This window comes from Megascapheus bottae, chromosome 5 (assembly GCF_031878675.1).
Source record: "Megascapheus bottae isolate mThoBot1 chromosome 5, mThoBot2.hap1, whole genome shotgun sequence".
Taxonomy (NCBI): Eukaryota; Metazoa; Chordata; class Mammalia; order Rodentia; family Geomyidae; genus Megascapheus; species Megascapheus bottae.
This window is the reverse complement of record NC_143513.1, coordinates 41,675,405-41,700,786: the sequence shown is the minus strand read 5'-3', so window position 1 is coordinate 41,700,786 and position 25,382 is coordinate 41,675,405. Positions and strand designations below refer to the sequence as shown.

At 40.6% G+C, this 25,382-nt stretch overlaps 1 pseudogene; it reads right to left on the bottom strand.

Moving 5' to 3' along the window:
• Positions 1 to 3,362: 3,362 nt before the first annotated feature.
• LOC150063280 (chromobox protein homolog 3 pseudogene) lies at positions 3,363 to 3,893 on the bottom strand (annotated as a pseudogene).
• Positions 3,894 to 25,382: the final 21,489 nt, after the last annotated feature.

Here is a 25,382-nt window from a genome sequence, read left to right as displayed (position 1 = left end):
CTTGTAGAATTGCAGATGTCAGCTAGCCCGATAAGGAGGTGTTTGAGTATTGAGGAGGATGTTATTTATTCTTCCCAGCTTCTCTACCTCTCTGTCTCTGGATGGGTTCCACCAACCGAGTAGAAATAGAGATGTCTATGTGTGAGAAAGCTCACATCCCCTGTCGCAAATCACAATAGGATGTCTATGTTATGTGACAGAGTAAATGGCTGACTGGACAAGGCATTTCTGAATGTCCTGCCTGCTGCTGTTTCTAGGGTTGGGCCTCAGGAGATTTTCCAGAAGATAAAGAAGTTCCCAAGCTGATGCGCTCCTTGGTGGGGGAGAGGTGCTACAGCCAGGTGAGAAGCAGTTTGCTGAGAAGGGCCTCTGTCTTTCCTCAGAATGATTATTCCGAAAAAAGCAAAAGGAAATTAGTATTATGTAGCTGAAACTGATTTGCTTTTAAAAACTACCAAACTTAAAGAATGAACTTGTTCTCCTTTTCTTTATTCAGAAATATGTAAGAGGGTCTTAATTGTAATGGTCTGTCTTGTATATCATGGTATGTTTGTGTCACTTTGTACCCCTGTTAAGTCTGTGACCTAACATAAGAGGTAGCCTGCTTCCACTACGCTACACCACAGCCCCAAACCCTGAAACTTTGTGTACAGTCCTTTATTTCTTTCACAAATCTACCAATCAAATAGGCTTGGTCTCGCTAACAATAGCATATTTCTTTGTAAGATGCAGCTTGGGAACTTTAGGTTGAAAAATTAAGCCATATTATTTTAGAGAAACTATAGATTATAATAAAATGTTTTTGGAATATTAAGAAGGAAACAATCAATTCTAACTGAGAAAATAAATTGTATTGACAGTGACAGTAATCATGGTAGGTCCTATTCGTTCATTGTTCAGTTAGCTATCAAAGTATATCAGTACTTAATTTGGAACTGGAAATGGCTCTATTTCTAATAGGGAAGAGTTGCAGAATGCAATGAGACCTTGGCAGTGTCATCACAGAATAAATCATGGATTTTCTGTATCCATGACCTTCTCTGCCTGTGTATGGAGTTCCGGTGCATCACTCATTTCACAGGAAAAGTTCGAGTGAAAACAAGCATATAGAAGCAGGTCCCTGTGTCCTGATCAATGGATCGCAGTGAGCAGAGTGAAGGTATGTTATGGTGCATGGACGTTGCAGCACGGCTTGGCACTGGTCCCCTGTGTTGAAATACATTTCACAAGTGTGTGGGGAGGTGAATTCACACTTTTTGAAATATTGCACATTTTTGCAGTAATTTCAGATGGAAAAAGTTCAAACAAGTTTTATTAGGCTCTGGTATATTCAGCTGAGTTCAGCACCCAGGAAGGTTAGTTACTCAACCTGAGAACACTACGTATCGAGGAGCAATACAAAAGTGAAGCTAACCAGACTCTACACTGAAGACTCTCCCAATCTGTTTGTGTGTGTGTGTGTGCATGTGTGTGTGTGTGTGTGTGTGCGTGTGTGTGTGTGCGTGTGTGTGTGTGCGTGCGCGTGTGTGTGTGCGTGTGTGTGTGCGTGTGCGTGTGTGTGTGTGCGTGTGTGTGCTTGCTTGTGTGTGAGGGGAGGTGGTCAGATGTTTAAGTAAAATGCTGCCCTTGTAAGAGACTTAATAATAAAATATTAAATTGGCATGAAAAGAATATAAATTCTAAATGTGAAGATTACAGAAGGCAATTATACTGACAAGAATAACAATGGTAATAGGAATAATAGCATTTTAAAAAGTATATTTGAGATACACTAAAAATATTATTTCATTTGTTTCCCACTATGGTGAACACTTGTGTCATTCCTCACCAATTTCCCTTCCCAGTCCCCAATCTAAGTGGAGAAACTCTAATTGCCCTTGTGATGTTGGAGGTGAGCCTTCGGGGAGGTGAGTCATGAAGATGTTGTCTCATGAATAGGATTAGTGCCCTTCAAGGACAGAGATGTGTGAGGGGTGACTCTACTATGTGAAACTGAGGTACAAAGGCAGCTCTCGGAGGACCAGATCTAATGTCACTTTGAACTTAGACTTCCATGAACCTCCAGGTCTGTCTGTGAGAGGATATCCACCTACTCAGGCTTATGGAAGCCTGAGCTCACTGAGACATCGCCCTCAGAAAAATCTGTGGAAATCTTATCTTTAAAAAAGAAATAACACCAAGGCTTATACAGATAGATAACTAGACAGAGTTCCATGGAAGGATAAAGGTAGACTGTGGATTATGGGTTTGGTCTGTCTAGTATCAAAATCCACATTCTTCCTACTCCTGTCACATCTAGGAGCAATGTCATTCTAAAAATATATAAAAGTAACAGCCAGTCAATGTTGACACTTTTAGAAAGACCCTTCCCCCAGTAAAAGCTATGAATTTGTGATACACAGGCAATGTTTATATCTTAAATTTTCATATGCTAAACCTAATAGTTGGAAAAATATTCTTTATTCAGAATACTTAATCTTAGAAAGCATAGGCATTTAGAATTATAGTAAAGATTACCAACTGAATTGGTAACACCCCCCCCCAATTATACCATATAGTTCTCACATGAGCATCTGAAGGTCATTGGGCTAAGAAAGAAGATGCTCACTGCACAAGTGGGTATGAGGACCCCATAAAGAACAACTCTGCATTCTGGGCTTGAATAAACTAAACTGGCCTAATGATGACAGCCAGCTGGGCTTCCTATTCTTGTCCCTTTTCTAAAGGTCTGGAAATGAGCTAAGTTCACCCAGCCATTCCCAAAGGCAAACCAGCTAATAACAATCAAATATGCACACAGAAGATTTACATCTCATGACTTCCTTTCTGGAACCATTTATTTCGAATGTCTTTAGGAGACTTTTCCCTTGGGATAAATAGGCATATGATGGGGAAATCTTTGCTATATATCAATGATAACATTCTCCCTTCCAATAGATATATTCTTTTTTTACTTATGTAAGTATTTTGTTTACACACATACAAACACACACAAAAATTCAGGAGGGTCCTTCAACATAGCAGTTAAAGACAAGTTGTTCTGATTAAGTAATGGCCAAAAAAGTTGCCTTATATAAAAAAAAAACAATTTGTTCCTGAATACAGAGGAAATAAACCATGGTATTAAATATTCTTTTCTGATAAAGGAAGCAATTACAGAAAGCCTTAATTATATTTGTTCAAAGTAACCAATGCTATTGAGGGGAAAAAAACCAAACTCAACAACTTCCAATACTACTTTCAAAACCAACATATGAAACTTGATTTTCATTAGAATATAGTTGTTTCACACCATTAATTCAAAAACCAAGACTCAGATCTTATATCTATGTATAAATATATATGAAAAACAATGCAAACAATTATTGAGCTTCATCTTCTGGACAAGAATGCCAAGTTATTCTCTCTTCATAAAAAGCAATTACAATCTGAGGACACTTCATATTTGCCTCTTTTGCCAGCACCAAGTCAGCTTCATCTGAACCTTTCCATTTCATGAGAAACATCAATTCTCCACTGCTGTCTGTGGCACCAATTATTTGTTCAGGATCTAGATCTCTAGCAAAGCCCTTTGGTTTTCTTTGATTTGCTGTCATCAGATTCACTGTCTGATAAAGATTTTCTTTTTGTACCATCCTTTTCTTTACCATCTTTTTGAGAATTTAGAAATGCTTCCATCAATTCTGGACAATCTAAATTTTCTTCAGGTTCAAAGCATCATCAGCATCTGTAAATCCCTTCCATTTCAGGAGCTATTTCACCTTCCCGTTCACTACATGTCGCTCCAGTACTTTTTCCACAACAAATTCTTCAGGCTCTGCTTCTTCAAATTTTTTACTCTTTCCCTTCTATTTCGTTCCCATTTTTTGCAATGTAACTTTGTTAGAGGTCATTTTTAATTGTAAACTTGATGAGCTATTATTCACCACCTCAGATGCTTCTGGTCACAATCATGCAGCAACAGTGTCCCAAGAGATATATTCTGAATAAATCTAATTACAAAGTTTATTACATGAAAATTTTTATAAAGATATAAACATATGTAACCATTTGGCTATGCATTCTTAAGTTTCTCTATTGAAGAGTAAAAATGATATTAAAATGGTAGTCATTAAGGAATATACTATACTTGTAGTATTTCATTGAATTTAAAACCTTACAATGTTATGGTCTTCTTCCTCATGTAAAAAAAAAAAAAAGCACAAAGGCTGAAGTTGGATATGGTGGCTCATGCCTTGAATCCTAGCTACTCAAGACATTAAGATCTGAGGACTGACTTAAAGTCAGCTTGAAGAGGAAAGTCTATGTCACTCTTATCTCCAATTAACTACCCGCAAAGCCAGAAGTGAAGCCATGCTTAAGTGGTAGAGAAGTAGCCTTGAGCTAAGGGGCAGTGTCCAGTCCCTGAGTTCAAGCTTAGTACCAGCACAAAAGAAGGAAATAAAATAAAATATAGTCTGGCCATATTTATATTTTATGATATAACAGCAAAAAAATCCCATTTCAATCAATTTAATGGTACTTTAGAAATATTAGTACAAAAGAAATATAGATTTATTTGCAATATAAGATTGTGGTCAGCACCATGCCTAACTGGTATTAGGCCAGTCCGCTGTTTGTTTACTTGAAGCCCCAAATAGGAAAGAGGAAATCTTTGTGCTCTCCATGAGAGTGAATATCCTGAATTTCTACCCAAAGCCATACATGCCAGGATAAATCCAAGATAGCATATCTACTCTGCTGCCATGTTTGAAAGTTTTACTTTAGCTTTTGCAATGGAATTCGAATTGTGCCAACCATCTTGTGTTAGTCAGACCCATGGGAATTTTATTGTTATTTTGAACCCAAACTATTTTTATTTAATTCTATGGGAACCACACATAGTGTGGACATTTGCCAGAAATTTATTTTTCCAGTGACTATTCCTCAATTCTAAGTAAGTACGTTCTCCATTTTTCTCCTGGGGACGCAATGAGGTTCAGTTCAGTTAGGAAGAGCCATTTGATTTATGATACAATATAGCCTGGAGTTTGCTTTTTTCTTTTAAAATAACTAATATTCTGCCAAGTAAGGGTTAAATTAGTTTTTTGCTTATTGCTTCTTCAAAATAACATCTTAAACACTGTGTGTGTGTGTGTGTGTGTGTGTGTGTGTGTGTGTGTGTGTGTGTGTGCGCACGCTGGTCCTGAGACTCTGTCTCTGAGCTTCTTTTTGGTCAAGGCTAGCACTCAACCACTTGAGCCAGAGTTCCACTTCTGGCTTTTTGGTGGTAGTTTCTTGGAGATAAGAGTCCATAGACCTTCTTGCAAGGGCTGACTAAGAACCACAATCCTCATATCTCAGTCTCCTGAGTTATAGGCATGAACAGTGAACATTCAGCTTAAGAATCTTTATAAGCAGTTGTTGGTGGTTGTATGTGGGAGTGAATCCTATAACCTTTGTGTTCAAGAGTCTGTGACAGGAAGATCATGAGTATGAGACCACAGATGGAGATGCTGTTTAGACAAACAAAACAGCTCCAACCACCATCACCAACAAGTCTTAAGGCCTCCCCCAAACCAAAAGAAACTAAAAACAAACTAACCCCCCAACACATTAGGAACTGACATAGGTGTTACTTCATTGTTGGCTTGTATCACAACTTTGACTTGTATAATTGCTGTATATGTTTATTCATTCTGTATGTTTATTCATTGACATACAATCTTATGTTCACTGTATAACTTGTACTTTCAACAGAAAACAAAATTTGAAGCATGAGATGTATGGGAATCTTGGCTTCTTACCAGAGGTGACAAAATCTTTTGTTCTACTGCACTAAGTATCAGAATATGGATATATAAGCAATGTCTCTTTAACCTGAAAAAAGTAGATTGCTTTTTACTTGCAATAAAGCTTTACTCCCAGAATTAGAAGATATGTTCTTACAGCAAGAGCCTGCAAGGGCCGGGAATTTAGCCTAGTGGCAGAGTGCTTGCCTAGCATGCACGAAGACCCAGGCTTGATTCCTCAGTACCATAAACATATAAAAAGCCAGAAGTGATGCTGTGGCTCAAGTGAAAGAGCTCTAGCCTTGAGAAAGCCAAAAGACAGTGCTCAGACCCTGACCTCAAGCCCCAGGACTGGCAGAAAGCAAGAGGCTGCAAGTATCTCAGACCCTATAGGAGTTATACATGTTGTAGTCTACTCAATGAAACAACAGAATTTTTAAGTTAAACAATCCAAGCAAGATCTATTAGAAACCATGAATCTTAGGAAAACCTAAAACCTACCAAGGATGGGTCACTGATTTCAAATCCCAGGTACCACAAAACTAGCCAACTTACCAACCAACCAATCAACCAAATTCTACTTTGTGTTTCAATATATGTTGTCTTAACTCAATGATATGTAGATTGTGAAGAAAAAATAAATACTTGGATGCAAGTAAAACTGAATTGCAAAAAAGATAACATTAGAGTAAAACTTTGCAGGACAACTTTTGAAAGAGTAAATTAAAGGGATAACTCTCAGGCTTAAAAGAAAATGTGGTTGGAGGAAAGGAAGAAGAGCCTTTAATGGGGATGAAGTTTCTGTTTAACAAGCCACAAATAATTCTGGGAAATGGTGGCACAACAAAATAAATGTACTTAATACAACTGAATTATACTTTTAAAAATGGTTGTGATGAGCCAAATGCCGGTAGCTCATGCCTGAAATCCTAGATACTAGGAGGTAAAGACCCAGGGGATCATGGTTTGCAATCAGTCCAGGCAGAAAAGTCCATGAGACCCTGTCTCCAAAATAATGTACAAAGTTTTTGCATTTGTAGAGAAAACTACATAAATATAATTTCAAGAACCTAAAATATGACCCTTTATCAGAAACTCAATTAACCATCTTCTGGGATCTGTTAATGTTATTACACACACAATCAGTTAAGGCATGGAATGCAAAGGTCCCAGTAATGGACTTAAACCATCTTACGGGATCTGTTAATGTTATTACACACACAATCAGTTAAGGCTTGGAATGCAAAGGTCCCAGTAATGGACTTAAACTTGATGTAAGGTACAAATACCTAATACTGTCACCAGGGTCAGGGCAGCAAGCCCAAGTACCAGAAGGTTCTTGGTCTTGTTGGACATGGAGGAGACTTTGTGGGAGCCAGTTTATTAATGTAAAGTTAAGGGAAAGCGTACTTTCAAGACAGGGAAAAGGGCAGGGACCAGCTGCCCTGAGAGGCTTCAGAGTTGGAGCTTTTTCTGGAGTTTGCTGACATGGGGTTGATCAGTCCTGGGAAAAGAGGAGGACTTTCATGGGAACTGGGATGTGTTATCAGTTCCACTAACACATTTTGTAGAAGAGTCTTTTGACCTTATGTGGTCAGACTGGGACTATCATTTCCATGGCTGTGGAGGCTGCGGGTTCAAAGGACCCTGTGGTATGTCTCAAGTCATCCCGTTAACATCATCAGGCCAGGATGTGGTTTCCTATCCACTTTCAAGCTGTTATCCTTGGCCACCATGTTTCTTGATGCCCTCTCTAATCCATATGGTAAATCTTGCTGCAGTCATTCCCCATTCTGCTATAAAACAGTTGTCAGAGCTGCGTGCCTGTGGTTCACGTCTGCAGTCCTAGCTACTCAGGAGGCTGAAATCTGAGGATAGCAGTTTGAAGCTAACCTGAGCAGAAAAGTCCCCACGAGACTATTATCTCCAGTAAACTATTCAAAAAAGCCAGAAGTGGTGCTATGGCCTAAGTGGTTGAGCACAAACAGACAATGCTTATGCTCTGAATTCAAGCCCCAGCATAGAAAAAAAGAAAAAAAAAAAACCAAACCAAACCAAACCAAAAACCAAGTGTCAGCTGTACCTGACAGCTACCTGAAATTTCCCCAACTTGGAAAATACCTTTTCTTTGTAACTATATTTACCTCTGAAAATAAACTTTCAATTCATAGCTTTCAATTCAATTCTCACACATGTACCTGGAATGCTGATGACAAAGGTGAAGACCAGAGCAAGGACCAAGGAAATCAGGGCATTCTCTGTTACACATTGTTATTCCAAAGTACCCTATAATTATTTATTCATCACCCTCACAACTACATAGGGAAAACAATTGGAATGAAACAAAAGAGGAATCAGCAGAACCCAGGGAAAGAAGACTTTTAGCGAGGAACTGGTGACTCACATCTGTAATCCTACCTTCTTCAGAGGCTGAGATCTGATGATTGAACTTTGAAGCCAGCATGGGCAGGAAAGTCTGTGAGGCTCTTATTTCCAATTAACCAGGAAAAAAGCAAAGTGAAGGTGTGGCTCAAGTAATAGAGTGCCAGTTTTTACTGGAAAAAGGTAATTAAGTATGGGAAGCCCTGAGTTCAAGCCCCTGTACTGGCAAATAAAATAATAAAATATAAAATAGTACTTTTCTTCATAGTAACTTTAAGACACAAGTCCTGCTTTCCAGAGCAGACACATCACTGTTAAAAATAAAATACAGATGAGGTGCTATTGGCTGACGCCTGTGATCCTAGCTACTCAGGAAGCTGATTGCTGAAACTTACAGTTGGATCCAGCCCAGGCAGACACATTTGAGAAACTCTTATCTCCAATTAACTAGCAAAAAGGTGGAAGTGGAGGTGTGACTTACATGGTGGAGTATCAGCAATGATTGGAAAAAGCCAAGTATCACCTTAAGACCCTGAGTTCAAGCTTGTGTGTCTGTAAAACTAAAATAATAATACAAAATAAAATATGTGTGTCTTGGAAAGGTGAGTCAGAGAAATGCTAGGAATTGACTGCTCAGTGTTTCACAATCCTGAGGCTGTTCCCAGCTATTATCAGTTGGCAGGCAACTTGCTGGTGTCTTGCTTAGCCTTGAGCCACTCCTCTCTTTGTTGGCTTCACATTAGACTCATCTGAGGGATATTTTACAAGTCAGAGAAGAGGGAAAGAAGATAAATAAAAAGTTTGATGCCTTGCAATCACGCCAGGCTGCTGGGGGTATAAATTCTCATTTGTACTTTTCCTTCTGAATTTTGTCCTTATTTTTACCTTATTTTTGACTACTTTTTAAGTTCATGACATTGACAAGTGATGAGCACACATGTTCTGTGATCTAAGCTGTCAAGGGAATATTAAGTATGCTAATGTCCAAGACAGGTTCTGTCCATTCATGCTTTCTGATTTGTACAGGCTTACTTACTTAGTGCTCTATGCTGCTCTTTGGATAATCATAGCACAGTATCAGGTGGTCAGAGTCAACATTTTATAGGGAAAGAGGATAGACTTTGGGGTAAGATAAAGCTAGTTCAGACTCCAAGTTGTGCTTCTTACTAGCTCTGTAAACTATACAATATTTATTCTTATAGATCAACTTCATGTTTTCCTTTGGAAATGTACAATTGTAATACCTCTCTCAAAAGGATACTTTGAGTATCAAAGGAAGATTCAGTGAAATGTGAAAACATTTAACATATTGGTTTACATATTGCAAGGTGCCCAGTTAATAGTAGCTTTGGTCATTTTATACAATGTAAGACAGATAATACCAAAAGCCAAGAATAAATATGGTTTTTTTTTTCCTAGTTTGGTCTGCTCCAATAAATGATGAAAAGTACTTCAATGAATGTTGTACTAATCTCAGTCAAGGTCACTCAACCAAAGGGCATTGGGTTATAAGGCGGCCTCAGGCCACATTGGGCAGGGGACATGCTATGCACTGTGTGGGAGCAAAGACAAGGGAGCTAAAGGTCTCAAGGCCAAGAAGGAGCCCAGAGTGAAGCCAGAGAGACAAACCAGGGCCAAAGAGAGGCAGACGTCAGTATTTGAAGGCAGCTGGAGGTCAACATTGAGCAATGGTGCCCCTCAGACATCCTAGAGGACACCCAGAAGAGGCCAACGGTCAGCTTCCATGAGATCAAGAGCCTGGCGATGAGGCTGCTCTATAGTAAGACCCAAGCCAAAGGCATTTGTCAGATTGTTGTCAATTGCAGCCTTAATGTCACTCTTATCTTTTTACATTAACCTGGCTAGACGCCTGTTCGCTCCCATTTGGAGCATTAAAAGCTGATTTCAGCACCTCGAACTTGCTAAGCAATCTACCACTTCTGCAATGTCTCCAGAACTTTTTGCTTTCATTCTTCTTCTCTTTCTTTTTTCTCTCATCCTTTTTCCTCCCTCCCTCCCTCCCTCCCTCCCTCCCTCCCTCCTTCCCTCCCTCCCTCCTTTCCCTTCCTTCGTTCTTTCCTTCCTTCCTTCCTTCCTTCCTTCCTTCCTTCCTTCCTTCCTTCCTTCCTTCCTTCCTTCCTGTCTTGCATAGTCTCATGCTTTCTGTGCAGGAATGGTTTTAGACTGAAATCCTCCTTTTTAGCTGAGATTAGATGTATGAACTGCCAGCCCTAGGCCTGTTTTCTTTTGTTGGTAGTTTTTAAAATATAGGTATAAATATATTCTACTATAATTAGATGCTATGCTAGGAAGAATGAGATAAACTAAATCCAAAATCTCAGTAGCTTAACACAATGAAGGCCTCTTTTTCCACTGAAGATGTTTGAGGTAGTTTCTCTGTTTATACACCTATGTGGCCTTCCCCTGGCTCACAACTTCTTGCCAACAGTTAAAATGGAATCTTGAGAACTTCCCTGGCTTACTGACTGCCAACTATGATCCCCCAGTCTTTGCTTTCTTAGTGGCTAGGATGACAGGCTTGAGCTTCAAAAACAAAACAAAACCTTATGGATATCAACTCTAAAATAAAGTGCACAAGCCAGATCCCGGTAGCTCACATTTATAAATACTAGCTACTCAGGAGGTTGAGATGTGCGGATTGTAGTTTGAAGCTGGGTTTGAGTAGGAAAACCTATGAGATTCTCTTTTAAAAATTGTTTTATTGTAATTAATAGAAGGGTTACATTATATTTGCCAGATAGAAGGTGCATTTCTTCACATGTTCCTGTCCCCATTTCCCTCCTCCTATCCCATCCCCTCATCTTGTTTCCCCTCTTCCCTATCCCATCTCAAATAAACAAGTAAACATATATACAATGTACCAGATAACAAGGTAAGATACTATAACAATATGAGATAACTAAGGGATAACAAAAGAGATGAGAAATAACATAGTACATTAAGAACAACATTCACTCATTATATAGGTCTTGTTTCCATATCCTGGAGGTCCTTTCATTTAGCCTCATCCTATATGGCCTTATGTATCTAGGTTTTGCCCTATTGTAAAATCTCTAGTAGGAGAGTCCAAGGTTTATACTAATTGTGACAAATGAGAGAAACCATTGAGCCTAAATTCCTTTGGGTCTGGCTTACTTCACTTAATATGATTTGGAAAACCTATGAGATTCTTATCTCCAATTAACCACCAAAAAATGCCAAAGGTAGAGCAGTGACTCAAGTGGCACAGCACTAACCTTGAGCAGAAAAAGCTCAAGTCCAACATAAACAAGGAAACAAACAAACTGGACTCCAAACTGGATGACTGCAAAAATCATCTTGTTTTGCTCACAAATTTTTGATGGTCCTATCTGGACAATTTGTCTAGTGTCTAGTTGGCCTTCATTAGGGCAGCTACTGAACAATATAGTTCCAAGATGGCTTCTTCATTCCCAGGTCTAGCACCTCCAGGCTTCTCAGGCCTTGTGTTTTTGTGGCTTAGGCTTTTCACAGCCTGCTGCTTTCAGGTAGTCATATTTAAATAACAGCTCACTCCCAAAAGCAAGTGTTTCAAGAGACGGCAGTTGAGCATAGAAGCACCCATTTGTAATCCCAGCACCTGGGAAACTAAGGCAGGAAGTTTGATATCAACTAGACTACACAGCAAGCTATTGCCTCAAATAAACAAATTCAAACTAAAAAAGAGAGAGAGACAAGTGAAATTGAGAGTATAACTATATTTTCCAGCTTCATTTAATCTAAGAAATTACTAAAAATAATAGAATAATTCAAATTGTGCTGTACTGACCATTAAAGGCCGAGTGCCTGAGTGTGACATTGCATCACCAGCACCATTTCTCTGTAGCTCATGGCTCAAAGCAGGTGTCAGAGGCGAAGGGGCATCACCTCTCATCAGGAGGGATATCAGAAAATTTAATGTGACATATATTTCCAAATCCCATTTAAAGCCACATAACAACATTATAAAGTAGATGCTATTGTCCCTATTTTACTAATGAGGAAGAAAAATTTCAAACAACTTAAGTACTTTGCCCCAAATCACAACTCAATGGATTTGAAACTAGGCTAATCTAATTCCAAGGCTGGGGCTCTTCATTACAGGATCTTCGAGTTTCCCTTGACGTAGCTATCCCTGGAAAGACACACAGGCTCTACCTGAAACATGGAACAGAAGGGCTGCTGATGGCAACCCAACGCTCATTGTCTCCCTTCTCCCAGATTCACAATGCACGTCAGTGATGAGCCACATTCCTCAGTCTGCCTTGTAGCTAGACATGTTTTACTCAGTGGGATGTAAGAAGTATTGTGTGTAACTTCCAGACTGTCCTCGAAACGTTCCTTACCTCTTCTGGAAGCCATGTTCATCACTGGTACTCAAGCAGCCACTTTGGAAAACCAGGGGCAAAGCCTGGGCCAATTCACAAACAAATTCACTGATGTTTTCTTCAGGTTGATTCTGGGCCCAGTATTCCTCTTTCCTTCAGTGGTTTGTGTAATAGAACACAGAAGTGGCTCATTACATTTCCAAACCGAATTTTCAGCATGAGATGAGATAGGCCTTTAATTTGGAATGGTTTGCATTCAGCAGGAGAATTTATCAGAAACCATCCATAGAAATGAGACCTGGCTGCTCACATGAGAAGTAACCTCTGAGTCCCAAGTTCTCAGTGGGGAAAGTGAACCAGAGAGTCCCTTGGGATCTTTCTAGCTCTAGTCTTTAAGTAAGGAAGAGGAAGAAAACACGGATAAGCTGAAGAATATCAGTAGTGTTTAATGGTTTGCATGTGAGTAGGTTACAAAATGACCCAGTTGTAAAAGAGAAAAACATACACAAATCAGAGTGGCTTCCTTCTACCTTTAAGGTAAGCAATCTTAATTATAAACAAGAGAAATTCCTGCTTGACTGTCTCTTGAAATTCCTGGATAATTGCAAAATGAAAGCTTCTTTTAAAAGGGCCTTGGGTAAGTCACAGACCCTTCGGACTCAAAACTCAGGTAAGAATCAAAACCCAAATCATGCCCCAAGACAAAAGATGGGGATCTTTAGGCTAATGTCACTAGACACTGGCAACCTTGCTGGTTTCAGAGAGCACAGATGAATTCTTGACTACCACCACACTGCATGCGGCTTCACTCGTTCTAGATTTAAAAATTAGATGGAAGCATCTGACTGGCCAAGACTGAGTTATATATCTAGGCCTAAACTTCCAAGGCTGGTAAAAATCAAAGATCAGATATTGGTAACTCACCAATCTTAGCTACTTAGGAAGCTGAGATCTGAGGATTGTGATTCAAAGCTAGCCCCGCAGAAAAGTCCATGACATATTTTTTTTTGCCAGTTGTGGGCTTGAATTCAGGCCCGGAGCACTGTCCTTGGACTTTTCTCAAGGCTGGATCTCTACCCTTTGGCCACAGCACCACTTCCAGCTTTTTTCTATGTATGTGGTACCGAGGAATCAAACCCAGGCCTTTGTGCATGCTAGGCAAGCACTCTACCACTAGGCCAAACTCCCAGCCCAAGTCCATGACATTCTTCTCTTGAATTAGCCACCAAAAAGCTTGAGTGGAAAAGTGAAGCAAGTGCACAAAGTGCACAAAGCCAGTACTGGCACCAAAATTTTTTAAATTAAATTAATGTAAATAAAAATAAAATAAAAAACATTCCATGAAGAGGTTATGGATGAAGAATTTTGAATATATAAGAAAGGAACCTTTCAAATTCCCTACAAACTTCCACTCCACCTAGTACACTTAAGATAGCTTCAATCAGTCCAGAGATGGGAAGATGTCTACCTGTTCTTATATACACAAAGAGGGGAAGTTTCTATGTAGTGTATCACCACTTAGGAAGGTTACAGAGTGGAAAAACACCTGCTTCTTGACACCTGCATCTTTGACAGTCCATAGGTATCAGAAGACTAGACTATGTTCCTCTAGCATAAAGTAGACATTGCATTCGGTTTTTGTAGCCCATCTTCTGCGCCTGCTTCTTATGTTTGCAGAATTCTTCACTTGGCATTCTATTGTGATTCAAGGCTATTAATACTTGACAAGTCATGAAGTCCAGATGATTCCCTTGCCAGCCACCAGGATAGCTGTGCCTTGAACATACAAGATAGTCATGACAAGCAGATGTCCTTGCTTCAGGCCTTGGATCGGGAAGTGGAGATACAGAGGAGAAGAACAGAATGTAAGACTCTCTAGTAGCTGCAGCAGCTTAAGGTAGTGATAGCCAGTGTTGTTCGCAATTCAGGGGTCCAGTGTTCTTTGCTGACTAGCAGGTACCCTCTATGAACCAGTCCTTTAGTGATTTGAGGTGGTTTTCTTGGGTTCATAACCATGATGACATTCATTGTCTAGCCATCCCAGTAATTCTGCAATATCTACTAAGAATCAGAGTAAGTTTCTGTTGCTGGCACCTAAGCCCTCCGACTGATGTATTCCGGTACTGTAATGTCTTCTCACAATGTCCACAGTCATGTAGCGTATTCAACAGGAGCATAGGAAGTATTTGTTGATTATAAACAGGCAGGCAGAAAAGTAGGAAGGAAAGAAAGATTTTTAAAGAAGTCAGAGTTTGAAAAAGGGTAGTTTGAAAGCTAATCTTTTTTTTAAAACATAATTTATAATTTTTGAGAGGTCTGAGGTCATCCAAAAAGAAAAATGTAGGGTAACTGGAGAAAGTTTACAGGAAGGGGCCACAAAGATCAGGGAAAGCAGAGATTTATCCTGAGAGATTCAAAATAATGGAAGATTCTGAGAACAAATACATTTGTTAGTTTACAACTCGATTGCATGAAACAGATACTCAAAGTAACTGTTTTAAAAGAAATAAAACTCTACCTTCAGGTTACAGTAAAAAAGTGAATGGTACCAGTGGTGGTAGATAATTTTTTTTGCCAGTCCTGGGCTTGAACTCAGGCCCTAAGCACTATTCTTGGGTTTTCTCAAGGCTAGAGCTCTACCACTTGAGCCACAGCACCACTTCTGGCTTTTGCTGCGTATGTGGTACCAAGGAATCGACCTGAGTCTTTGTGTATACTAGGCAAGCACTCTACCACTAGGCCAAACTCCTGGCTCTGATGGTAGAGAACTTGTTCCCTGATGTCTCTCGGGAATTTAAGTTTCTTTCATCTCAGAATCTGTAATACTCTTTACTTGCATGGCCCACTATAGTGTACGTCCATATTTGAGGCCGTAGAGTAGAAAATAGAGGCTTAACATGTGAGGCTTCCATCCAGACACATCCCAGAGGCTATAGTTTACTTCTGCCTCCGCTCTAGTGAATGGCCATGCCTAGACAGGAAACAGTAATGTGGTAATTAGGCAGAATCTCCATGTCCCTGTCTACCGGTTAAACGTTCTCTCACCATAGAGAAAAGTGAGAAAAAGACCTTGGATAACAAGGCACAATTTAGCAAAGAGATTAAATGACAGCATGATAGCATTTTCCGGGAGGTCTCAGAAGCTAAGCAGGATTGGGCCTGGTTAGTACTTGGATGGGAGAATTTTTCTGAGAACTTCTGGGCATTGGTGAATTTGGAATGGGAGAAATGACTCCTGGTGTCTTGAAAAGGGGCAATGCTTCATCTCTCAGGAAATTGGTTGAGAAAGGGGGCAGCAAATGTTTAGCCCCAGGCTTAATGTCTCCACTCAAAATAAAAGAGTAAAAGACAGGTCCAAATGAAAGTTTAAAGATCTTCCTCAGGGCCAGATTTCTGTAGCCCGGGTTGTATGCTTGGCAGGATATGTATCTACCCTTTGGTTTCTGCAGAAAAGGCAATGGAGGTCAGAGAGGCCTTGAGGGCTACTGAAGGTAGAGAAAATATCAAGGGGAATTGACAGATAACACATTCTAGGGCAAACTGGGTACAAGTTCAAAGCTGAGGAAACAGTGTGGAGCGACTGAGGGCACTTGTACGTCTGAGTTATCTTGCAACATGGTCCTGGGGGCAAAGAGTAATGAGGCTTTAAGCCACTGGTGGAAAAGGCAGTGGGCAATCTCTAGAGAGTGACAGCTGGGTCTGAGCCTTCTGGGACCATGGCTGCTGAGCTGACAAGCGCCCAGGCTGACTCTTCTGAAATGCACTTTCTGAAGGGAACCGTTTCAGGCAGCAGATTTCCTAACGCTGGCCTTGTGGCCATGACTATGAATGTCTGCAAAGCTTGTTACATTCTTTACCTCTTCCCAAACCTCAAATTTATTGTAAAGGTAGACATGACATGCCATCCCAGCCATGTCAGTGTGTCACAGGGTGCTCTGGGTTTTTTTTTATTGTAATTAATAGAGGGGTTACAGTTATATTTGCCAGATAGAAGGAGGATTTCTTCACAAACATTGATACCCCTTCTCATGTTTTTGTCCCCATTTCCCTTCCCCTACCCATTCCCTTCATCCTGTTTTCCTCCCTTCCCTTTCTTATTTCAAATAAACAAATAAAAAGTATATACAATATACTAGATTACAAGGTAAGATACCGTAACAATATGGGAATAACCAAGGGACAACAAACGAGATGAGAAATAACAGTACATTAAGAAAAACATTCACTCATTATATAGCTCTTGTTTCCATATCCTAGAGGTCCTTTCATTTAGCCTCATCCTATATAGCCTTATGTATCTAGGTTTTGCACTATTGTAATCCTCTGCTAGGAGAGTCCAATGTTTATACTAATTATGACAAACGAGGGAAACCATTGAGCCTATGTTCCTTTGAGTCTGGCTTGCTTCACTTAATATGATTTTTTCCAAGTCTTTCCATTTCCTTACAAATGGGGGGATGTCACTTTTTCTGATGGCAGCATAGAATTCCATTGTGTACAAATACCACATCTTGTTGATCCAATCATCAGCTGAGGGGCATCTGGGTTGGTTCCATATCTTTGCTATGGTAAATAGTGCTGCAATGAACATCGTTGTGCTAGTGGATTTAGTATGTCCTTGTTTCTGTACTATTGGGTAAATCCCAAGTAGTGAAATTGCTGGGTCATAGGGGAGTTCCATTTTGAGGAGACACCATACTGCTTTCCATAGTGGTTGAATGAGTTTAAACTCCCACCAGCATCTCTCCTGGCCACATCCCCGCCAGCATCTGTTGTTACTAGATTTCTTGATCATGGCCATTCTCACTGGAGTGAGGTGGAATCTCAGAGTTGTTTTGATTTGTGTTTCTTTTATGGCCAGAGATGTCAGGTGCTCTAGTTTTCTATTAGAGTATTTGTTCCCCCCGCCCCTGCCAGTACTGGATCTGGACCTCAACCTTGGTCTTCAGATCTCAGCCTCCTAAGAAATAAAATTACAGGCATAAATCTCAGGTGCCCAATCTTTTATTTCCATTCCTGATCTATTAGAATGAGTTTAAGGTGAAGCAAGTCTAAGAAGGCATTTTTTGAAAAAGAAGGAGGAAGAGGAGGAGGTGGTGGTGGTAGCTGGAGATCTGTTTCTTGTTATTCTTGGTTTAGTGACCTCTAGAATTCTTTATTGGACCCCTGAGTAACAACGACAAATCAATAAACATCTTCATGGTGGTCACAGCACACTAGACTGGTCAAGGTTTATCCCTTTCCTTTTTTGGAGTAGTTACTCCTACACTTCAGGCAGAGTCTTCAGCTGTTTGGGCCAAGGTGTCCAGGAGTTGAATGCCGCTCCTGTGCTTTTACACCTGTTCTGTGAGTATTACCTTGCTCTCCTCTGAGTCTTCCTTTGGCCCTTCCCCATTTGACTTAGCCTGTTTATTTCTGACTGTCAGTGGCCAAGGAAGGGCACAGGCTCTTCATTCACACTGTCTGACGAGTCTTTGCTTTACTTTTTATATTGTTCTGTGTACCTTTGGCCAAGAACTTCATCTACGTATGTTTACTTCTTCCTCTATGATGATGACAATACTAGTATCAAAGTGCTGTAAGCTTTAAATGATTTAATACACATGAAAAGCTCAGGAGATTGCCCACCACACAGCAGGCACTCAGTGAATGTTAGCTATTATCATCATAAGCTCAACTACTATTAGTGACGGAATTTCTTTTCAAGAGTCTTCTACAAAGTGGGACAGTGTTGGCATGTCTAGAAAACCTGTCCTTTCTTGTTGTAGTTAAGGAGGCATCTCTTTATTGAGAGAACAACCATTCTGTGTGGCTATCCTGATCCCCGCCTGATGCCAGGACCTGGGGACAAACATCTCACCCAGGTGTGACCAGTTATGATAATTTGTCCCTCCAGTCACAGTGACTGGTTCAAAGTGATAGCCCAGGATCCAGGAAGATCCAATTAGAGCTCTTTGCAAATGACAGACAGATGCTGGCACAGAATGGTCTGTCTTCCACTAAGGCTACAACCCGAGATGACAAAACCTTTGTAACATCCTGCTTGCCTGTGTGAATGAAGCCCTCTGAGGTGGGAAGCAATGTCACACACACACATAAAGAAAAAAGACCAGGAGATGGTGGGTGGAGTGAGGAGAAAAATCTGGGGGGATTGCAACCTGAACCAGCTCTTTAGACCTTCCTGCTTCTGGAAGAAGTTCCTTGCTTTAGAATTACAGGGACTATGCCCTTTGTGTTGAATATGGTCTTTTCCCCATTGCTTTCCTCCTCTGGCTTTCCTTCGCAGGACAAAGGACAAGGCCTCCATCTATACCTAAGCCTCCCACTGCTCTGCAGGCCTTGCACCTATTCTTGTCTTGTTCTGTTTCCCACACTAGCTTAGTTTCCTCCTTTCCGTTGTTGCATGCACCATCTGTGACCTAAAATCCCCCCTTTCTCATTTCTTATGAAGTTTCTGCTCACTGCACCCTGCTGCCACTACTTTTCTTTCTTATCCCTTCCTGCTTGCCTTTAAGCAGGTATGTTCAGCCTCATGCACCCTTAGCTTTGGGTCTGTATTTCTGCAACGGACACCTTTAGTTCTTTCTCCTCTGATCTCACTCTTGGTCATTTTCTTAAATGTGAACTTTCTCCGTGGATGTTATGTAGCAGTCCCCTTGCAGGAGATACAGCTCTATTACGTTTTGGACCTCAACCACTTCCTGACTCCACATTTCCATCTGGTGCTTTATTGGGCTCTCATCTCCAGCTGCTTCATGTGTGGGGTGAAATTCCCACTCTACACATGAAAACCAAGCAAGTCCTCATTTCATTTTCCTTGTGCCATCCAGCAGTTCTGTTCCTCCTGTATTCCTTTGTTCAAGCCTCAAATCATGCCCTTTGTTTAAGGATGTTAAACTTCATAGTTATTTAAAAGCAGGCCACATACTTTTGTAGATCTCAATTCCAATAAATGTGGGAGTTGAAGAATATAAGAAACCAACGTTAGGTAGATACCACAATAATAATTGTAGATGAAAACGGTTCATGAATGCTACAATTAGTAGATAAGTATAATGAGTAATAAGTATTTGTAGTTTCTTTTTTTTCCTTTTTTTCTTTTTTTTGCCTGTCCAGGGCTTGAACTCAGGGGCTGAGAACTGTCCTTGGATTTTCTCAAGGCTAGAGGCCTACCACTTGAGCCTCAGCACCACTTCCAGCTTTTTTCTATGTATGCGGTACTGAGGAATAGAACCCGGGTTTTCATGCATGCTAGGTAAGCACTCTACCACTAGGCCAAACTCCCAACCCAGTATTTGTATCTAATTATTCAGTACAAAGTGGGGAAAGTTACAGCTTTGCACTGAAGAAATCTAAAAAAAAATCACCTTAATCAAGTAACTAAGGTTAATGGCACTTCCTGTTCCCGGGCTTTGATGGTGCTGACATAAGGGAGCTATGTAAACCCAGAATGTGGGGAGGTGATCACAGGGCCCCCCTGTTATTCTGACAGGCAGTTCAAAGGGGTGCTTCCCCGTCCTGGTGATGCCAGCTCAGTTATAACCTTGTGTTGTTCTCCCTTCCCTCCTCATTTTCCTCCCGTGTTCAGACTTACTGCATCCCGAATCACAAATAAACAACTTGTTCACAAGTCCCGAAAGGTCAAATTTTTTTTCATATATTTTTTATTGTAATTAAAAGGGTTACATTATATTTGCCAGATAGGAGGTGCATTAGTTCACATACATTGATACCCTTTCTCATGTTTTGGTCCCCATTTCCCTCCCCCCCTTCCCCGTGAAAGGTCAAATTTTTGACAAAAATTCAAGCTAAGATACCTTCAATGGAACCAGTAAAATGGCACATATTAGTGACTATTATGGAAAAATCAGGGGTCTCTTATCTGGGGAAAGTGTCTTTGGGCTATGAGTATGTTTTCTATCACTGTATCAACAAACTTGAGACAATCAACTTAAAAAGATAGCAAGTTTGTTTTAGTGCATGGTTTTGGAGCTCCTGGTTCCCGGGGCCCAGAACCTTTGGGCCCCATGAGGAGACAGCATGTCAGCGGGGAGGGAGCTCCCAGTAAAGCGAAATTTGTCATGTCATGGCCAAATTGCAAAAGAGTGGACAGGGAGGGTCTGGAGCCTCACCGTCTCCTTCAAGAACAGACTCCCAATCACTTATTGACCTGACATTAGGCTCCTAAATTTTTTTTGGTCCGTTGTGGGGCTTGAACTTGAGGCCTGGGTACTACCCCTGAGCTCTTTTGCTCTACCACTTTGAACCACAGTTCCACTTTTGGTTTTTGGTGGTTAATTGGAGAGTAGAGTCCCACAGAGTTTCCTTCCAGGACTGCCTTTGAACCAGAAATCTAAGATCTCAGCCTCCAGAGTAGCTAGGGTTACAGGCAGGAGGCTCCAACTCTTAAAGCTTCCTCCACTCCCAGCAGCACAGCCTAGGGAGCCAAGCCTTTAATGCATGACCCTTTGACCTTCAAGATCCAAAGTATAGCCCTGGCAGGGTCCTGCCTCTCCTCTTTTCTATGGAAGCTAAAATGACTAGTGCTATACCAGTTGCTTTCTTTTTATGAACTATCTGCCCTAATTCTTCAGCTCTCTTCCCTCCACTTTCCCACTCCTTCAGTGATTCCATTTGCAGCTAAGAGCTTATCCTCATTAACCTCTTGGCTGAAGCCTGAAGAAAACAATGCTGCTTAAACATTTTTTCTGCTCTGTTTAAACAAATTCCCACCGGCAGCCATGGCTACCCATACGACCCTCTCTTTCCACAGCTTCTGCTTAGGTCCTGCTACTCTTTACCCTCTGACCAGCGGCCTTGGGTTGAGTGCCCGTCTTCCAACTCTCCTCTTTTGCATTATCAGCCTTATCATGCACACAAGCTGCTTGGAGCAGAGCAATCGGGCTGGGAAGCAGGTGGGGAAAGGTCAATGAAGAAATAGTCTCTCAGGGCTGTTAGATTTGCTCAAGACTGTAGGATCTATTTATTCATGTGGCAACCATTGATTGTGTGCCAAAATAAGTATCATATGTTGCTCTCTGCTGACGATATCACAGTGAATAAGCTAGAGCAGAAATCCCTGTCCCAGAGTTTACACTTCAGAGAATTATCATTTGGTGAGAGAACCAGGACTTACATGCTCCTTTCTTCCAGGTGGAAGCATTCCTGATTTAGAAATATGACGTGTTAGGTCACAGTTGAGATGCAGGTACAAAGCCAGGCGTGGTGCACAGCTGTGATCCCAGCACTCAGGAGGCTGAGTAGGAGGACTGCAAGTTGAAGACCAACATGCTACACATAGCAAGTTGGAGGCCACTTTGGGATACACAGAGAGACCCTGTCTTTTAAAAATAGAAAGAAAGAAAATACCTGCAAGGCCATAGATATGGTAGTATAAAACTACTTTGGGATGATATTTAAAGTATATATGAGCTACAAATAAATGTCATGATTACATTCTGTCCTATTCCCAATATCATTTTATATATGCAAATATTCCAAAATAAACCCTTTCAATTCAAAGCATTCCATAGAAGGAATATTCAATCTGAAGGGTTTTTGCTTCTTCTTTTGGCCAGACTAGGATTTGAACTCAGAGTCTCATATTTGCTAGGTAGACGCTCTACTGCTTGGTCCCCATCCATAACCCTTTTCTCCCACTTGTTATTTTTTTTTTATCGTATTCTCAAGCTTTTTGCCTACATCTGACCTTAAACTCATGTTCTTCTACCTAAGTTTTTCCTGGATAGCTGGGATTAGATAGTAAGTACCACTCTGCTTGGCTTTTAAGTTGAGATGAGGTCTTACCTTCTTTTTGCGTGCCCCAAGTAGCTTGGATTACAGAGGTTAGTCACAGAGCTAGAAACAACTTTATTTTCTATTAGTCTTTATTAGTTTAGGAGTAAAACTTGTTTTAATCCATTCTCCACAAAAGGATTTTGTGGATACAAACTGGTTCCTGGTTTTGAACTATTAGAAGGTGATCAGTCTACCTCCTCTGTCTCGGTTGGAAGCAGTCTGAAGTGCAGTCAGAGGCACTGGGTGCTGAACCATATTTCCAGTCTGTTCTTATTCATCTACATCTTTGCGATTTTGAAAAGACTATACCACATTTCTCAGAAATACCATCAGATTTTTATGATAACAAAAGTTTCTTCTGCTTTCAAACCCCTGTTATTAGTAGCAGAGACAAAATTAGTTAATGAGACCATCCATCCTAGAACCTGTTTAGAGCCTTGTGAGGTTGTATCTTGCATCTTCTTGCTGTCCACCTCTCGTTTCCCCAGGAAGCAATGGAAAATGACTGAGTAATGTTCATTCAGTACAGCATGTACTGTCTTTGGGAATTTACCCTTGCTGTTTTTGAAGGCCAACTTGCTATTCCTTGACAGACATTTAGGCAAAGCCACCTTCATTTCCTTGATGCATTTGAAAGTTGGAGAAATGGCCTGTGATGACACGACTCCACCAACCCGCTCTCAGCTCACGATGGACTGATGTGGAAAAGATGTTGTCCATTTGCAAGATTCAGTGGACAATTTGAAATTTTGCTTTTTTTTCCCCAGTACTGAGGCTTGAACTCAGGGTCTGGTCTCTGTCCCTGAGCCTTTCTGTGCTCAAGGCCAGAAGGCTAGTGCTCTACCACTTGAGCCACAGTGCCACTTCTGACTTTTTCTTGATAGTTGATTGGGGATAAGTATTGCATGGACTTTCCTGCCCAGGCTGGCTTTGAACTATGATCCTCAGATCTCAGCCTCCTGTGTAGCAAGGATTGCAGGTATGTGCATCAGTGCCTAGTAGATGTGCAATTTTAAACCGTGGTAAAGATGTGGTAAAAGTTGAAATTTAAACTTGTGCTTTAAAATTCTAAATTGTGCTTTAACACACTCTACAGACACTGAGAATAAGATAATTCCATATGGAATAATTTTGATAGTAATTTAACACTAATTTGATATTTTGAAGTATTCAAAGACTAATTCAACTGCAGACAATAAAGCAAATGTTTTAAAGTATCCTATCTCACTTTGAATAGATTTGTATGGAATGTTATTTCCATTTCTTCATTATAACCTGGACCTAAAACACCTCAACCTCCTTTACTACTTATTACATTCCAGGACTGCTTCCCCTGTGGCCTTCCCCCAAACCTCCTTCAGTCAGGTACTAGGGCTTGAACTTTTGCTTAGCTAGTGCTCTACTTCTTGAGCCACATCATCAGTCTTCCTTTTTGCTTTTTTTTTTTTTCACTGATTCTTCTTCATGAGCTTTTCTGCCTGTGCTAGCTTCCGATCTCAATTTTCCATCTCAGCCTCCTGAATAGTTAGGATTATAAGCTAGAGCTCCCAGAATCTGGCTCCTTGGCTACTTCTTATTCGTTAGTAATATAGCTCTGTCTGCCTGTTAAGAGTTGCTAATTTTTGATCTGGCTAATGAAACGAGTCTAGGGAGTGGAGAAAAAAACAAAAAATGGGTGTGTGATGTATTCCTGGCTATCTTCTGTTGTTATGAGAATAAAAATATCACACGGAATGGTAGAGGTTGTACTTGGGAACCCTAACCCAATAAAGGTGGAGGAAAAGACCGGAAGTTTGGCCTAGAGGTAGAGTGCTTACCTACCATGCACAGAGACCCGGGTTCAATTCCTCGATACCACATACATAGAAAAAAGCTGAAGTGGTGCTGTAGCTCAAGTGGTAGAGCTCTATCCTTGAGAAAGTCCAAGGACAGGGCTTGGGCCATGAGTTCAAGCCCAGGACTGGCACAAAATAAAATAAAATAAATAAAAACCTCAAAGACAAATCGCAGGAGAAAAAGATTAAAAAAAAAAAAAGGGTGGAGGAAAATGCCATCAGGGAGGGTGGGCTTCAAGACTTTGTGGGCTGGGCCAAGAAAGGCTCCTTGCTTGGTTTAATGCTCTCTTGTTGCCATCTTGAAATTTTTACTAGTTTTTTTGATGGGTGATGTCTTTTACCAGATTTTTTTTTAAAACAGGAAGTCCTGTGCCTTCATGTGAATTGACCTCTGCAAGTTATATAACTAGATGTCCGAGAATAGATTATTTGATATGAAATCCTTTAATTTATCTTTTTAAATTTTTATTGTGTTTAAGTAGTTGTACAAAGGATTATCATTCAACATATCCATTTATGAGTACAACACGTTTTGATGGTCACTCTTTTCTTTTCTTTTTTTTTTTTTTTGCCAGTCCTGGGCTTGAGCTCAGGGCCTGAGCACTGTCCTTGGACTTTCTCAAGGCTAGAGCTCTACCACTTGAGCCTCAGCACCACTTCTGGCTTTTTTCTATGTATATGGTACCGAGGAATCAAACCCGGGTCTTCATGCATGCTAGGCAAGCACTTTAACCACTAGGCCAAACTCCCGGCCCGTTCGTCACTCTTTTCATCACTCTCCCTAGTGAAAGGATTAAAGACTATTCATTCTGAAATGTCATTATTGTAAAGAGAAATGTCCTTTTTTCTTGCTTAAGTAGGAAAATTTTCAATTTAGGAAATGAGCAAAGCAGCCTCTGAAAGCCAGGTGTTTATAGGAAAACTGCTAAAAAGCAAGAAAACGAATCATACACATGGTAGTGTAGAACCAGGTATAAATGGGTAGCAGGGAGTTTAGATAACACATACACTTTCTGCAAGCCTTAGTTTAACCTATAATGTGAGAATTAGAGATCCCACTTTAGCAGCTTGTAAGGATGACATGAGATGTGCACGTGAGTGGTCCCTCGATACATGACAGTCATGTCTCTTCCCGAGGAGATAGTGTCTAGAAGGGGGGATGGGTACATCAATCATAGCAACAGAACCTAAGGTATTAGTTAGCCTAAGGTACCATAACAAAATACCAGAGCCTGTGTATTTCCCAAACA